Raw genomic sequence first — 17,176 nt, forward strand, 5'->3', positions numbered from 1 at the left:
TTCACTGTCAAAAGAGCTGGAAACTGGTACAAAGACTAATCCTGCTAAATAGCAAGAAAAGCTGATTAAAGAACTTCTACCTCTTACAGTAAAGAGATAATGAAATAAGAAGATGACAATGTCTTCATAGTCACCATCCAAATTTCATCTTAGACCTAAACTGTAATACAGCCTTCTCATGAGAAGCCAGATAGCAATGAATAAAACTTTATATTAGCTGCCAAAAAAACTTGTCATTTTTATCAGATTAAAGCTTTTATCAACTCCACTTATTTGTCATTAATGAAAACATGGTTCTTTGGAAAGCTAACCAATACACAAAGATGGAAGGGGAAAAACACTTGGCATTAGAACTCAACTCCTCCTTTCCCAAAAGGGTGCATCTAGTGACAGACACAGCGTTCTTAAAGGTAGTTACACATTCAGTGAAGCACCAAAAGGCAGTTTCTTCAGGCATCTTAGGCACTTTTTAAAACCTATGAGAATTTTAATTAATAAATTCTTTAATGCCCTTCTTGCATATACTTTTTCAGTTATGTCTGATTGTCTCAAGGAATTATTTGTGGGTATTTAGCTACATAAATCAAAATACAAACCAAAATAAATTACTGCACTATTAACTTGTCCTGCTTTCCCAAGCAACATTATGAAACTTAAATTGAAGCTGCCTATTAAGATATAAGCCTGAATTCTGCAGTCTACATCCAGCATCTTTAGCACTGTAGCCCCAAGCATAGGGCTTACATGAGGCTTCAGCAGAGCTAATTATAAAGCATTTCCCATCAGCAAACATCAAGTATACATGCAATTTAGGAAAGATTTAATATGGTTAATTTAATGTGGTCTTCTGGTCTAATAACCAAAACAGACTATTTTATAGTATAAAAAGTAAAACATAATGTACTTATGTTCACACTCACTGGGCACAAAAGTTCAAGATCACTGAAGCAAAAAAATCATACCAGAGCTGGCAAAAAGACTCGACTTCTCAGACTGAAATGAATGGAAAAATACTGCAATAACACCTGCCATAAGCAATCTCTTGTGAAGATGTCCAAGACTGGTTGTCTAACAGCAGTAGGTGTTAATCTGATAAAGGTGGTACACGATTGCATCCATTACATTTGGGAAATCTTTAGGATGATCTCTCAAAATAAGCAATTGCCTCAGACTAAGTCTCTCTCTCTCTCCCCATCCCTCAACCTTGTATCTATATAAGCAGGTGATTTGGAAGAACCTTTTGAAGGATGAGCTGGAAGTTCCTGAAACAAGAGACTAAGAGCACACACAAGAATCCAGATCAGCAGTCAGCAATTTCCCCCGCAAGTTTGCTGGTGGCTGGGTCAGACAGCTCACTGCACACTGCCAGATGCCAGAATAATTACTGAAAAATATTGTTTGATTAGTGCCAGCATGAGACAAATGTTTGAGTGGCCTATCACAAAGTGCCATCTGAAGTAAGTGGAAGTACTGATATCCGCAGCAGCGCTGAACCACAGCTGCGCTGCAGTGGCTCAGGACTTCAATATTGAAGTCGAGAATGAAGTTCCCATTCTTGCTGCTTTCCCTTTCCCAGGGACAGAAGTAAATGCTATCACCACAATGTTCTCCATCCATTTCCTCAGTAAGACGTTAGAAGGCAGACATTCAAAGCTACCTAACACAACTGAAGTACCTATCTACCTTACAGGCTTGGCTCTCAGTTCAGTACATCCAGTCAATGGTGTTTGTGCAGGCTTGTGCAGGACCAATATTGCTAATTGGCCCCGAGAGGTACGTTGCCAGTAAGGTACACATACGCTGCCTAGAAACTTCAGTTGCATCTGACAGTAGGAAACACAAGAAACCAAAAACACAGTATTACTTGTAACTTACTATGAAATACACCATTGTCCACCAAGAAGTGCCTGCAGTACTGCAGGCAGCTTTTCTTAGTCAGACTCCAGTAACTCATTGTAAGATGACTTTCTGCTCACCATCAAAGACAGTGACCCTACAAAGTGAAACAGAGTATGGATAATTATGCATCAATTTACAATAAATGTGTAACTACTGCAAGCACTGCAAGAGTATCTGTCTGTGACCTTTATGCAAAATAGTTCATTGGCTTTATACAAAGCATTACAACAAGCATAGTCACTCTCCAAACATGCCCATCTCCAACGATATTCAGGCAAAGGGTGCGGGTAGATCACTTGGATGCAACTAGAGATGGACTGCCAGTGATGCCTACAACTAGCAAGTTTAATGTTGCTGAAGTGAGACCACACTACCCCACAGCCACTGCACCAACGATGGGTGCCCATTGTTACAGTCAGTCCCCATAGCCCCTGCAGACTATTGTGGGGCCGTGGAAAGATTATCAGTTTAATCCATTTAATGATGCTGCCCCATATTTACACCTACAGACACATCAGACAAAATCACAAAACTATAAATTCTCCCCAGTGAAGGGTACAAAAAAAAAAAAAGCCTAAAGGTAACGACTTCTTGAGTTTGAGACTGCAGAGTAACATTACGTGGGTACAGAGCCCCCAGTCATCACCCAGTAGTGATCACCTCATCAAAACACAGTGCCAGGACTAAAAGCTATTGCTTCTCCTCCACTTCCCTTAATCTCCTTTACTGCACACCAACTTTAGCCTCTTAATGCTGCTAACACTCTCTCTCACTGTCCTCATAGTCAGGCTCCAACACTGAAAATATCCAGTGATTTCAAACAAACCAAAGGTGCCAGGACTAAAATCTAGTACATGTCCTAATCTTCCCTTGGCATACCCTTCCCTGTAACTCTATCGTTTTGGCTCTCCACTTGCCAGACTTCCTAAAATTCAAAATACTCTCACTGTATTCAGAGTCCAGGTCTGAAACTGTAAACATAGAGTGATTTCACTCTCACCAACGGTGCCAGAACTAAAAGCTATTGCTTATATTTGCCTACCCTTGGTGGCCATTTCACAGCAACGGTATTATTGTGGCTAAACACTGGCTAGATTTTTAGTGGTCCCAATACTGTAAACATCCAGCGATTTCTCCTACAATGAAGGTGCCAGCACTAAAAGCTACTGCAGGCTCTCACTGGTCTTTGGCAGCCCTTTCACTGCCACGCCAACACTGGGGCTCTGTGCCTGCTTAGCCTCTCTAACAGACCGACAGACCAACCTTCTCTCCCTCTCTGCCTCTCATTTTCAACGCAGATGACCTCCAAATTTGAAAACATCCAAGGACTGCTCCCACACCAATGGTGCCGCAATGAAAGCCCTTGCTGCTTCTCTCTGACCTTTGACAGTCCTTTCACAGACGCACCAACACTGGGGCTCTGCACCTGCCTAGCCTCCCAAAAAGCCAAACATAATCTCACTATCTGCCTCTCATTTTCACCAGAGGCAGCCTCCAAACTTCAGAACATCCGAGGACTGCAACCACCCCAAAGATACCAGGATTAAAAGCTGTTGCTGGTCCTCACTGGCCCCTGGCAGCCCTTTCACAGGCATACCAACACTGGGGATCTCCACCTACCTACCCCCCCAAAAATCCTAACATTGTCTCCCTCTCTGCCTTCATTTTCACCAGAGACAGGATCCAAAATTAAGAATGTTGGAGGATTGCTCCCACACCAAGGTGCCAGCACTAAAATCTATTATTGCCCCTAACCAGACCTTGGCAGTCTTTTCACAAACTTAGCAACACTGGGTCTCTGTGCCTGCCTAGCCTCCCATAAAATCCAAATGTTTTCTCCCTCTCTGCCTCTCATTTTCAACGCATGTGGCCTACAAGATTCAAAACGTCCAGAACTCCTCACACACGAAAGGTGCCAGCATGAAAAGTTACTGCTTTTCCTCAGGGGCCCTTGGCAGGCCTCTTAAAGCCACACCAACATTGGGGTTCTGCACCTGCCTAGCCTCTGAAACAGCCCAACTTTCTCTCCATCTCTGACTCTCATGTTCACCAGACAAGTATTTCCTACACTGCATGTCGTAGCACTTCCAGCATTTGAGTTGTGGAAAAGTATTGATACTGTAAGTTTGCAAATATAAGTACCCTATTTTGGAATAATTGCTGGAGGTGACTTAGAAAGTAAACTTATGTTTTTAGAAAAGGTACAGCATGGAAGAAGCTTTCAGGGTAGAGTGCAGCTGACAGAGAAATATCCATTCCACAGATGTTCCCTAGTAACCTTAGATGTCGGCAATGCCAAGAGAACTTGGCGTACTGACTGTAAGAAGAGGTGTCCGGAGGGTGGAGTGGTGTGGACACATCGCAGCCACACTCCGTGATAAATGGTAACTTGAAGTACCATGGAGCTGGTACGCTGCAGATTTGCCACCCTGACGCAACAGTCTGACATGGTTTTGACAAAATGCAGTACTTCTGGTGACCTTTGCTCATTATATTATTATAATACCAAAACATACCTCCACCCCAAAAGATACCCACCTCTAAGGTGCAACCACCCCTCACTGGGCATGCACTTTGAATTTTTCTAGTCTGCACCTTTAAAAGCAAAGCTAGGAAATTTTACATCAATCATAATAAAGGTATGTATGACTAAAGCTGGTCAAGCTCTACTTGAAAGGTAAAAAATAGTATAAAATAATTTAAGAGAAAGAGGGTGTTAGGGAAGATACCACTCTGAATTCTGGGACTAGTCAACAGGCTGAGCCTTTCTTTCCCCCAGCTGGGACACCTTTGGGTAAGATTTGAACACTTGTTTATACCAAGCGTTTCCCCAGGACAACTTAGAAGCCTCTCTAGATAGTCACTTTAAATCTCCAATGCTTTAGAGTGGCTTGATATTTACTTAACACACTTGTAGCACAGCAGTGTTACTCATTGTCTTAGTATTTATGTGTGCCTTGTAACCAGCAATTTTATCACCAGTAATCCAAAGAACCTGTGTATCTCTTGCTTTAATAAATTGTACTATTGACTAATCTAGCTGTGATTATTCTCATTGAACACAACCAGCCTCAGCATCTGCCAAATTAGTTACTAACAACAAATACTCTGATGGATGGTTATTTCTACAACCCTTAGAAAATAAACCATTGACCAAGTCTGAGACCAAGACTGGACTTAGCCACACCTAGACTACTCTTGGAGAAGGAGGGGGAAGAAAGCAAGGGGGTCCTGTCTGAACCTTGTGACTCAACAGTAGGGTCTCTCCCTAGCCACCCCTCAGACTCCTACTATTAACACAACATGCTGTGTACCTGACCCTTACCCATTCAGCAGCATGTAGTGGATGCCTCCACACTCCTCATCCACAAGGCTTCCTTCATACACAGTGGCTTATGTACACAGCCAACAGAGGCACCAACCTCCCAGCACCATGTGCTGGTGTCTCCTCTGTCAGGGACGGCTCAGAGGGATCCTTCGTCACTACAGGGACTTGCTATTTGTTGCTGGAGGCACTGCCTGTGGGATCCCCCTGGATTCCCTCCTCAGCCAGTTCCCCTTTGTCAGCTTGTAACCAGAGTGATGGAATTAACCAACCATGGACGTTGCTATACTCCTTGTACAGCCCTGTCCAACTGGACATTAAGTCTGGGGACATGGAGTACACCAATCAGTGTGTTCTTTGATCTGTATTTTAGTCCCTAGGTAATCATTAATGTGAATGAAACAATAGACAATGTGCTTCTGTCAGAAAAGGATGACAAAATGTGGTTTTGTGTAGTGGACTGAGAAAACTGGCCAGGACTGCCAAGATTAAGGGCCAAGTAGGTAAGAGGTAATTCCAGCAGGGGGGGATTGCGACCACTGACTCACGGACCACCAACCCAAGTAATACCACCTACTTAGAAGAGAACAATGAGAAAGGACAACTGAGTCTGTGCAATAATTTACATATGAAGCGAGCAAGTTTGTACCAATCACCGAAGAGAATAATATCGAATATGTATGGATAAGATGAATATGTATATTTTTGGTCTGTATAAATCACAAGGGAAATGTGTGTAAGGTATGCACGTTAGGAGGAGCGATCCCCCGTGCATCTGGCACCGTGAACAAACAATATCTGCCTTTTAACGCTACATTGGCATTACGAGGTTTATTCCCGATTTTGGTGACAAGCTCTCTCAAGTAGGCATACCCAGGCAGCTCCCTTAACAGCTAGAGCCCCTTCCGCAGCAGGACCAGCCCCATCCCCAGTCTCACTGGCCACACACCTAGGGCTGTCCCAGCCCCTGCTGGAGCCCATCAGGAACAGGGGCCATCGCCAGAACCCCACAGCACATCACCCCCTCCCCTGCACCACTCCACAGACACCAGCTCTGCACGCACAGCCAGGGGCAGAGAGGCGCAGGAAAACTTTATTCATTCATGCACATAAGAAATCCCAGCAGTGAGGTGGCTGCAAGGCTGAATGCCCAAATGCAGCAGGAGAGAGGGAGAAAAGGGAAGAAAAAAGCAGGAGGAAGGACAGAAGGACATAGAGAAGAGGTGTGGAACAGGGAAACAGAAAACAGGACCCTGCAAACAAGAGAGGGATGGGGAACAGGACAATTGTGTAGAGAGGAAAGCAGGGAGATTGTGGAAAAGAGCAGGGTCAGAGAGATAGAGGGATAAATAAGACACAGGGAGCAGGAGAGAGAGGCAAAAGGGACCAGCAGGACAAGATGGAGACAATACAAAGGACAGGGGAAAAAACATAGGCGGGAAATAAAAAAATTTGGAAACAGGGAGCCACATAGAGGTAGACATAGAAAGAAAATTTCTAAAAGCAACAGGGTGCAAGAAACATAGGCAAGAACTAACAAATAGGGACAGGAAGATAAAGGGAGACATAGAAAGAAAGTATAAAAACTGATAGGGTATAGGACAGAGGGAACAATTAAGAATTAGAGACAGGGAGATGGATAGAGGGAGACACAGAAAAATGTAAAAGTGACAGGATACAAGAATTAAAAAAATAGATACACAGAGCTACATAGAAGGAGTCATAGGAAGAAAATTTGAAAAGAGATGGGATACAAGAAACACTAGCAAGAAATTAAAATTAGGTCAGGGAGACAGAAGGAAGGAAAGGTAGCAAGAAAATGTAAAAAGCAACTGGGTCCAAGAAATATGCAAAAATTAAAAAAAGGTACGGATGGAGAGGTAGAAAGTTAGTTTCAAAAGTAACTGGAGTACAAGAAACCTTTACAACAATTAAAAAATAGGAATAGGAAGCCTGACAGAAAAAAACTGTGGTGGGCTAACATTGGCTGGCTGCCAGGTGCCCATCAAGCTGCTTTATTACTCCCCACTCCTCAACAAGACAAGGGGAGAAAATACAACAGAAAAGACTTGTATGTCAAGATAAGGACAAAGAGATCACTCACCACTTACTGCTACAAGCAAAACAGACTCAGCTTGGGGAAATTAATTTCATTTATTGTCAGTCAAAATCGGAGTAGGATAATGAGAAATAAGAACAACTCTAAAAAACACACCTTCCTCCTTCTCCCCTCCACCAGCTCTCAGAAAATCCCCAGGGCCCGACTCCAACTATCAGCCTGTTGCACTAGTGGGGTGGAAATATCCTTGTAGCTCCTCAGCAGGCTCAGGCAGGCATGCCCCAGCAGCACCATACCCTGGGGCTGCAGCCCTTCTACGCAGAGGGGACGTCACCATCAGCCTCACTCACCCCCGTCGGGGCTCCTCCAGCTGCAGCCATGGCCCCTGACACCCACTCTATAAGCTGCTCCCCTGGACTCTCACAGGCACTCATCAAGGACTAGAAGCACAGCCATTAGTGCAAGGCAGACAGCAAGTGTTTATTCATTAATGCATACAAGTCTCAGCCTGTTTGACTCCAGTGACTTAGCTGTCCTCCACACAAGAGAATATGTGGGTGTCTCACAGCGCTCCCAAGACAAAGCTCCCTAGACATGTAGCCTGGCTTGCTCATGCACCTATGCAGCCATACTGCACTTTGGGTTACACATACAGACCCTGCAAGTGCACATGGGTGGCCTGCCTGGCTGCAGACTATGAAGGGGGATCCTTCCTCACCCAGAGAAGCAGGTTCTCTATTGCCTGCAGCCAGAAGGCAGCTGCTAGCAAGATGACTTTTGATTTCTTCTTCTTTACCTTTCTCTGGCCTTTCCAGCTTCAGCCGCAGCAGCTCCTGTCCACAGCTAGGAAGTGCTCCATCTGTCCCTTTTCACCCCCACACCACAAGGGGAGCAAAGCCAAACAGAAACAAGCCATGCAAGTCTGAGGCGGGGTGCAGTCAACAGCACCCCCAGGGGAGGAACAGACAACTTCATCCTCAGCACAGCCTCCGGGAGAAGAAAAGAAGAAGCAGCAACTGTTAGTACCATAGATCACCCTGGGCCAAAGCCTCTCCTTCCACAGGGGCTTCAGGAGCCGCCACTCTTGCCCCTCACTGCTGCTAAAGGCGCCTACACTGAGGGAGAATCCAGCACATTTGAGAGCCAGCTTACAGCCTTCACAACAGGGCTTGGGGGCAGCCTGGGACTATGTGACAGGCTTCAGGGGAGGTGCTGGAGCTGGGGGCAAGTGCATGGGGCAAGCAGGAGGGGCAGGGGAGGCTCAGGGTGAGTTCTGGTGAGTTGGGGAGGCACTCAGCATCTGCACCCAGCAGGGAGATACGTCCTCTTCCCTTCTCTCAGCTCTTGGGTAACTCACCATTTGTTAGGGAGCAGCCACAACTAGAAGCCCACAGAAAACCACACAAATCCAGCAACAAAACTATACCTGGGGCCACAGCAGTAGCAAAGACTACATCTCTCCGCACCCACCCAAGAGCAACAAGTCTGCCAGGCAGCCAAGTCTGCAAGAACTAAAGCTGCAGCACACATGAACAGACACAGCATAGCCATCGGCAGCCAGATTGCTGCAGCCCCCAGTATACTCCAGGGGGCCAACAGGGCCCAGGATCACAGCCTGCCCTACCTCCTGGTGTCAAGCCCCTTGGCTGCAGGCAGCCCTTGCTGCTCCGTGTCCCCGACAAGGACCCTTCTGCTCCCCCTCCCCCAGTCCCCACTGGCCTATTGCCCAGCCCCTGCTCACCACCTCCCTCAGTACAGCTGCAGCCTGGTGCTGCTCAGCCTCCACACCACTCCTCCCTTGGTTCACACTGGCCCTTCTATGGTCAGGCAGAGTAAAGCGGCACCAGCCCTTCTGCCAGCACCACCATTTTACAGGGGAGAGCTGTAGCCATCAGCCCCACTGCCCACACCTGGGGATCCTCCAGCCCCAGCCCACAGCTGGAGCCCAACAAGAGCAGGGGGCCATCACCTCACCCCCACAGCACATCACCTTCTCCTATGGACTCCATCACAGCCCCTTGCCCTGTGCAAAGGGAGGGCAAATACAGCCATGAGGGCAAAGGAGATGGTGAGTGTTTATTCAGTCACACACACACATAACAAGTCCTGGGAGCAAGTCTGCTTTGGGGCTCAGGGACCCTGACACTCCCTCTGCCCCTGGGGCACCTCAGCAGTTGTTCCAGAGCCACATTGTGCTGGTTTTGGCTGGGATAGAGTTAATTTTCTCCATAGTAGCTGGTATGGGGCTATGTTTTGGATTTGTGCTGAAAACAGTGTTGATAATATAGAGATGTTTTTGTTATTTCTGAACAGCATTTACACAGAGTCAAGGCTTTTTCTGGTTCTCACAGTGCCCCACCAGCAAGTGGGCTGGGGGTGCTCCAGGGGTTGGGAGGAGACACAAGTGGGACAGTCGAACCCAACTGACCCAAGGGATATCCCACACCGTATGGCATCATGCTCAGCATACTGAGCTGGGGGATGAAAGGAGGGATGTTCAGAGTGATGGTGTTTGTCCTCCCAAGTCACCATTACACATGATGGAGCCCAGCTTTCCTGGAGGTGGCTGAACACCTGCCTGCCCATGGGAAGTGGTGAATGAATTCCTTGTTTTGCTTTCCTTGCATGTGCAGCTTTTGCTTTACCGATTAAACTTTATTTCAGCCCACAAGTTTTCTCACTTTTACCCTTCTAGTTCTCTCCACCATCCCACTGGGGCGGGGAGTGAGCGAACCTCTGGGTGGAGCTGAGTTGATGACTGGGGTTATACTACAACACATGCTCATCAGTTTGGCAGGGAACAGATGGTTAGCTGGCTCCTGGAGCGATCGGCTGCTGGGCAGAGACGGAGGCCACCAAAAATGAGAGGCAGGGCACAGAACACTACAAGATAAGAGAAAAGTGGCAGCTGGCTGGGAAGGGGGGTGTAGCGAGAAAGTGTGAGGTAGGAAACAGGACAGCAAGAGAGGGACCAGGAGCCTGACAGAGGTGGAAGAAAAAGCAGCAGAGAGAAAGAGAGGCAGGCAAGACAGAGAGGAAGAGAGAAAGGCAAAAGATTGCATGGGAATTAGGGCAGAGAGGGAAGAATTCAAAAACCAGGGACAGGGAGCCAGACAGAGAGAAATAAAATGGGGGCAAGTGACAGGCCACAGGGCAGAGAGGGAGGAACAGATAAATAAGGACAGGGGACCAGACAGAACACAATGCAGAATGGAAAAAAATAGCAGTGGCCTACAGGGAGGAGGGACTGGGAGCTGGACAGAGACACATGGAGAAAGAAAAAAAAATCCAGTAAAGGGCTATGAGATGGATAGGGAGGAAATAAAAAGTATCAGCAGGAAGCCAGACAGAGATAGATGGAGAAAGACAGACAAATAGTGTGGGGCTATATGACAGAGAATGTGGTACTAAAACACAGAGAGAGGCAGCCAGACAGAGAGAGAGAGATCGAGGGAAAAATCCAGACAGGCTACAGGGGGCAGAGGGAGGAATTCAAAACTGGGGAAACAGGAAGAGAAAACAGGGACAGACAGCAGGGCAGAGGAAGAGACAAGAGGGAGGGACAGGTAAGACAACAGATACTTCAAGAAAGACAAGAAAGGGAACAGCACAGAGGGTCACAGAGAGAAAGAGAAAAATAAGACTGAGGAGCAGAGAGAAAAAGATTCAGGGAAAAGGACAGAGATAGTGAAAATGAAGAAGCAGGCGCCTGCCTGCCAACAGCACTTCCTCTCGGACCCCTGCCTGCTGGTGGCATTTCCCTGCCATCACCTGCCGGCCATTGGTATTGCTGCTGGTTGCCCCTGCTTGCTGGCAGCATTTCCCCTGCCAGGAGCAACTCTGGGAGGAAAGAGGAAGGACAGTGGGATAAATAAGTGGCACTATGCAATGGCAGGGAGCTGACAATATTAGTTCTTGTAAAATGTGTTCATCTGATTCGTGTCAATATGGAACAATGCTAGAGTCACACGGTGAAGTGTGACCCTCTAGCATTTGACCGTTCTGTTTGTGCTTGTGTAACGGAGAGGCCGTTCAGTGTTCAATTGAATTGTTAACTGTCTTAATGGTTGGGATGTTGATTGACAATTTGTGTAGTTAATTGTTAAGAAAGAATTTTAGTTAGGAGTAGAAACTAACACCTGAGAATTTTAACAAGATAATAAATAATGCTTAGGCCAGACAAGACGGCATTAGCAATGAATGCTTCATTGTCAAGAGGCCTCCTAAAAGGATACAACTCAGTAACTTCAAGGACTAACAGTGGAAACATCTTGCTACAAAGGAGAGAAAGAAGATAAGGGAAGGCCACAAATCAGCCAGCAGTGATAACAGGGGACTTCTTGGCTCAGGAGGCGCTGAAGCATGAAAACTGGGGGAAAGGTAATTCCGGCAGGGGGAGATTGCGACCACCGACCCAATTCAGGACCAAAAAGACTTGCCCCCCCACACCTGTAAAGAGCATGCGTGCTCATCTACATGGCAAGCGTGGCTAATTTAAATACGGCTGACCAACGGCAAGTGGAATGCTTATCACTGACCAAAGAGTGTAAACTTAGGCGTGTTTTTACTAATTGTTATTAATTAAGTAACTGAATATAAACCCTGTAGTATCGTATGACGGTATGCACGTTAGGCGGAAGGATCCCCCGTGCATCCAGCGCTGCTTGCTTGTCTCTATTCAATAAATTGTCAACTTTGATTAAAATTCCTTTGAAGGCTAAATTAATCATAACAATTGGGGGCTCGTCCGGGATGGTCTTGGTTCCTGAATTCTGACTTGATCTAGGAGGGGCGCCCCACCATTCGGTGGCTCCTGGTCAGGTTGGGTCAGGGCTAACGCCATCCTGAACCCGAACAGGGACAAGCAAGGAATTTAATTTTTATAAGCTCCCTTGCCGGCTGCAGCAGTTTGTTTTGCCCGTAATTCTGCGCGCGAAGATCCAAACGAAGACGACGGAGTCGTAAGGATTTAGGTTGTATACCGTTTGGTTGGGTGGGATTCGGTTGCCTGTGTATGTAAGAGTGTGACTGAGACAGAACCTAGTTCTGAAGTGATTGTGGAGGTCTTCTAACCGCGGTTCCAATCTCCCGCGAGGGACTTGGCCGGTGAAGGACCGAAGCGATTCCTATAGGATTCGTGGGTGGGTGATAGGTCCTAAACCCCCTGCAAGACACTCTTACCGGTAACCAAGGGCTGTAGGAATTGCCACAGTAAAATTCCTAGATGGGTCAGACAAATTCGAGGACCCAGGACCAGAAGAAAGGGAGCAAATTACCAGACATACCATCAGAAAGTCCATTGGGAATAATGATTAGAAATTGGAATGAAAGGGGCCCCAGAAAAGGAAAAAGTAAATTAAAATTAGTTCAATATTGTATGGTTGAATGGCCGAAGAAACCTTTAAGACCACTTGTCTTTTGGCCTGTTTTTTAGATCTTTTGAAGACTGGATTTGCCAGGCCTTGAATATATATGTTAATTCAAAGGAACCTTTTAGTCAGGAGGAAAGTGAATATGCAGAATTATGGATCAGGACTTCACGTCCTTTTCCAGCCTCAATACTTACATTAAAGAAAAGAGATGAAAACTTTGAGGAAGAAGAAGGAGATAAAAATGAAAAAGGAAGGGAAAAAGATGATAAATGGGAACCACTGGATAACCTGCCGCCCCCATATCCTAATAATTCACCTCTGGCAGCGGCTTCCCCTCCAGTGGCCGTAGTATCTCCACCAGTCCCACCGTTATCCCTGCCTCCCCCACCAACAGCACCGGAATTAGATAAACCACCGGCTGCATGTACGAGAAGTAGGACTGCCGTATCTGAGGGGGCTTGTCTATATCCCTTACGAGAGGTACCCCTCGGAGGCAATCAGGGAGGCATCGGGTTTGTGGCAGTCCCATTAAATACCACAGATGTAAGAAACTTTAAGAAAGAAATGGGGACCCTATTAGATGATCCCCTCGGAGTATCTGAAAAACTAGATCAATTCCTAGGCCCCAATACTTATACCTGGGAAGAAATACAGTCCATTTTAGGAATCCTATTTACTGCTGAAGAAAGGGGAATGATTAGACAAGTTGGAATAAGGATTTGGGAAAGACAGAATCAGGCAGGGCTCCCGGGAGATCAGAAATGGCCAAATGTGGATCCCCACTAGGATCATCAACAGCCTCAAGGAAGACAGAATATGAGGGATTTGAGAACATTAATCATACAGGGAATAAGGGAAGCGGTTCCCCGAGGGCAAAACATTAATAAAGCATTTAATGAACAACAAGGAAAAGAAGAATCTCCAACAGAATGGTTGGAGAGGTTGAGGAAAAGCTTACAAATGTATTCTGGAATTGATCCGAATACAGTGGCTGGGACCGCACTCCTTAGAACACAATTCGTAGCTAAATCTTGGGGGGGATATAAGAAGGAAATTAGAAAAGCTGGAAGACTGGCAAGAAAGAGGATTAGAGGAGTTACTTAGAGAAGCCCAAAAAGTTTATGTTAGAAGGGATGAAGAAAAACAGAAAGCAAAAGCAAAAATTTTTGTAGCAGCAGTAAGAGAAAGTCAGAAAAATAAGACTCCGTCTGGAGAGAAAAGGGAAAAAAAAATAGAGCAGACACCCCCGCGACAACCTTACCGAGAGAGATTTACAACTCCCGTCTGTTACTACTGTAACAAGAGAGGACACGTTCAGAAGAACTGCCGAAAACGGGAACAAGATGAGAGAATGTTTAAAGAAGAATAGGGGTGTCAGGGGCTATATCTTCTGGAGACTCCAACATCAACAGAGCCCTTGATAAAATTATTAATTGGTCCCCATAAAGAGGAAGTTTTATTTTTAGTAGATACAGGAGCTGAGAAATCAACCATTCAAAAACTTCCAAAAGGAATAGAAAAAGGGAAGAGCTATATGTCTGTAGTTGGGGCAAAAGGAGAACCTTTTAAAGTACCAATTTTGAAAGATGTAGAAATAGAGACAGAAAAGAAAATTTGCCTTAATGATTTACTTTTGCTCCCTGAAGCGGAGTACAATTTATTAGGAAAGGATTTGATTTTGAAGTTAAATTTGGGCATTCAGAGTAAAGGAGATAAATTGCAGATTAAATTATACACTTTAACACAAAAAGACGAAGAAGCTGTTAACCCCTCAGTGTGGTATAAAGAAGGGGAAATTGGAAAGATAGAAATAAACCCCATAAGTGTTCAAATTATAGATCCTTATCGCCCAATTAGAATCAAGCAATATCCTATACCCAGGTAGGGCCGAAAAGGATTAAAACCTGTAGTTGACGGACTTCTGGAAAAAGGAACTTTGGAACCATGTATGTCACCCCATAATACACCCATCCTCCCTGTAAAGAAACCGGATGGCTCATACAAAATGGTACAGGATTTAAGAGCTGTAAATCAGCAAACGATCACTAAGTTCCCTGTGGTGGCAAATCCTTACACTTTACTGAGTCATATTTCTCCTAGATATACTTGGTATAGTGTAATAGATTTAAAGGATGCTTTTTGGGCCTGTCCTCTGGATGAGGAATCCAGAAATTATTTTGCCTTTGAGTGGGAGGACCCCGAAACAGGATGAAAACAACAATTAAGGTGGACTGTGCTACCACAGGGGTTTACAGAGTCACCAAATCTATTTGGACAAACTTTAGAGAAAATCTTACAAGATTTTACATTACCCAAGGAGGTAGGGAATAATTTAGTGGATAAAGAGGCCCAGGAAGCAGCCCTGAGGACTAGGGCCGCTAAAATTAATGTAGTACAAACACAGGAGGACATCAGCAAAAAACACAGGAGAAGAAAGAGAAGAAGTTTGCCCCTGAAGAAAAGATAAAAATGGAAAAAAATAGGGGCTAAGTTAGAACAAGGAAAATGGATATTGCCTGACCGGAGAGAAATTCTGCCAAAAGCCTATGCCAGACAAATATTGGAACGTTTGCATGCGCAAACACATTGGGGTACAAAGGCGTTAAGTGATCATTTCCTTAAACAATTTGGCTGTATTGGGATTTTTGAAATAGCAAAGCAGATTACACAAGGATGCTTAACTTGTCAAAAGGTAAATAAGAAAGTGTTTCGACAAGTAGCAATAGGAGGGAGAAAAACAGCTTACAGACCTTTCGAGAAAGTACAAATAGATTTTACTGAACTACCTAAAGTAGGGAGAATAAAATATTTATTGGTAATAGTAGATCATTTGACACAATGGGTAGAGGCTTACCCTGTAGCACGGGCTACAGCACAGATGGTGGTAAAAATTTTATTGGAACATTTGATACCTAGATATGGGATAATCCAGTACATTGATTCTGACCAGGGCACACACTTTACTTCCAAAATAATAAAACTATTATGTCAATCATTGGACATTCAGTGGGAATACCACACTCCATGGCACCCACAAAGTTCAGGGAAGGTAGAAAGAATGAATCAAACAATAAAACAACAATTGGCTAAACTGATGATTGAGACACAAATGCCTTGGACAAAATGCTTACCATTGGCACTGTTAAATATAAGAACTAAACCATACAGTGAGACTGGATTATCACCATATGAGATGTTATATGGCATGCCCTACTTTCAGGGGATGCCTTTGGGGAATAATATAATTGAAGACCATAGTATCCAAAAATATATAATTACCATTGGAAAAAGATTAAAAGAGTTAAGGGAGATTGGGATGGTGGCCCAGACACCACCTTTAGGATTTGCAATTCATCAGTTAGAACCAGGAGATAAGGTTCTAATAAGAACATGGAAAGAAAGAAACTTATCTCCCCTTTGGGAAGGACCTTTCCTTGTTTTATTAACTACAGAAACGGCTGTGAGAACTGCTGAAAAAGGGTGGACACATGTGTCGCGAGTGAAAGGTCCAGTGAAGGAGTGGACAGTCACATCTGAACCCGGAGAAACTAAGCTAACCATCAGAAGAACCTGACGAGGACATCGTCAAGGAACATAAGCCAAGTTGCTGTGGGAATTTTATTGTGACTACTCCTGTAGAATTGGTAAACGGAGAAGCTCCTAAATGAATACCCATTAGGGGAGACAATTTGTCAATAACAAGGATCAGTTAAATATTGGTTCCTGGGAATAGCAATAGGCTATCCATGGTATACCCTGGATTTCTTTCAGACATAGCATACGAATCCTTAAATACATTTAAGAACTCAGGAAACAACACCCCTTAAGATTAAGGAAGAGGGCAAGACCGGATAGGGAACCGGTGCTATGGTCTGAAAAGGTCTGCCAAGGGCTGCAACCCCTTTGGGCCGTGACCGCCAATCACTATGGCCCTTACCGGACCTCTTCTAGTCCTGCTTGGGGTGAGTTCCTTAACCCTGGCTGTGACAAACAACTGCAGTCAATGTGTGGTAACCACTAGAAGGGGACGGATAAGTTCCCAAACTTTGGTATATCATACTGTCTACGACTGTAAAGGCCAGGAAATAGGAAGCTGCATTCATAATCTGACCCAGTATGCTTTATGCAGAGAAGGTAACAGGACCATATGCTATGATCCAAAAGAACTTCCTTATCAATATTGGGTAGAAATGAAGACAAATTCGGAAATAGGAAGACTAATTGGAACTAGTAAAGTTATAGCCACTTTGAGCACATCGGTGTCGATAATTTTTGATGCATGTGACATTATAGATGATGATCTAGATACTAATTGTGGGAGTTTATTGTGGAGACGGTACTATAATAAGCAACCGAAATACATTTGCCCAGGTGGACATCAATGTCAAATAAATCCTGATTATGTACCTAGTCAAACAGCGAGATATCAATCAGCACACCTGTGTGGAAGAAGGGGATGGTCTTGTGTATGTTGGGATACCGCAGGCTGGGGATATGATAGCCAATGTGGGAATTTACAAG

Source organism: Phalacrocorax carbo, chromosome 15 (assembly GCF_963921805.1).
Source record: "Phalacrocorax carbo chromosome 15, bPhaCar2.1, whole genome shotgun sequence".
NCBI lineage: Eukaryota > Metazoa > Chordata > Aves > Suliformes > Phalacrocoracidae > Phalacrocorax > Phalacrocorax carbo.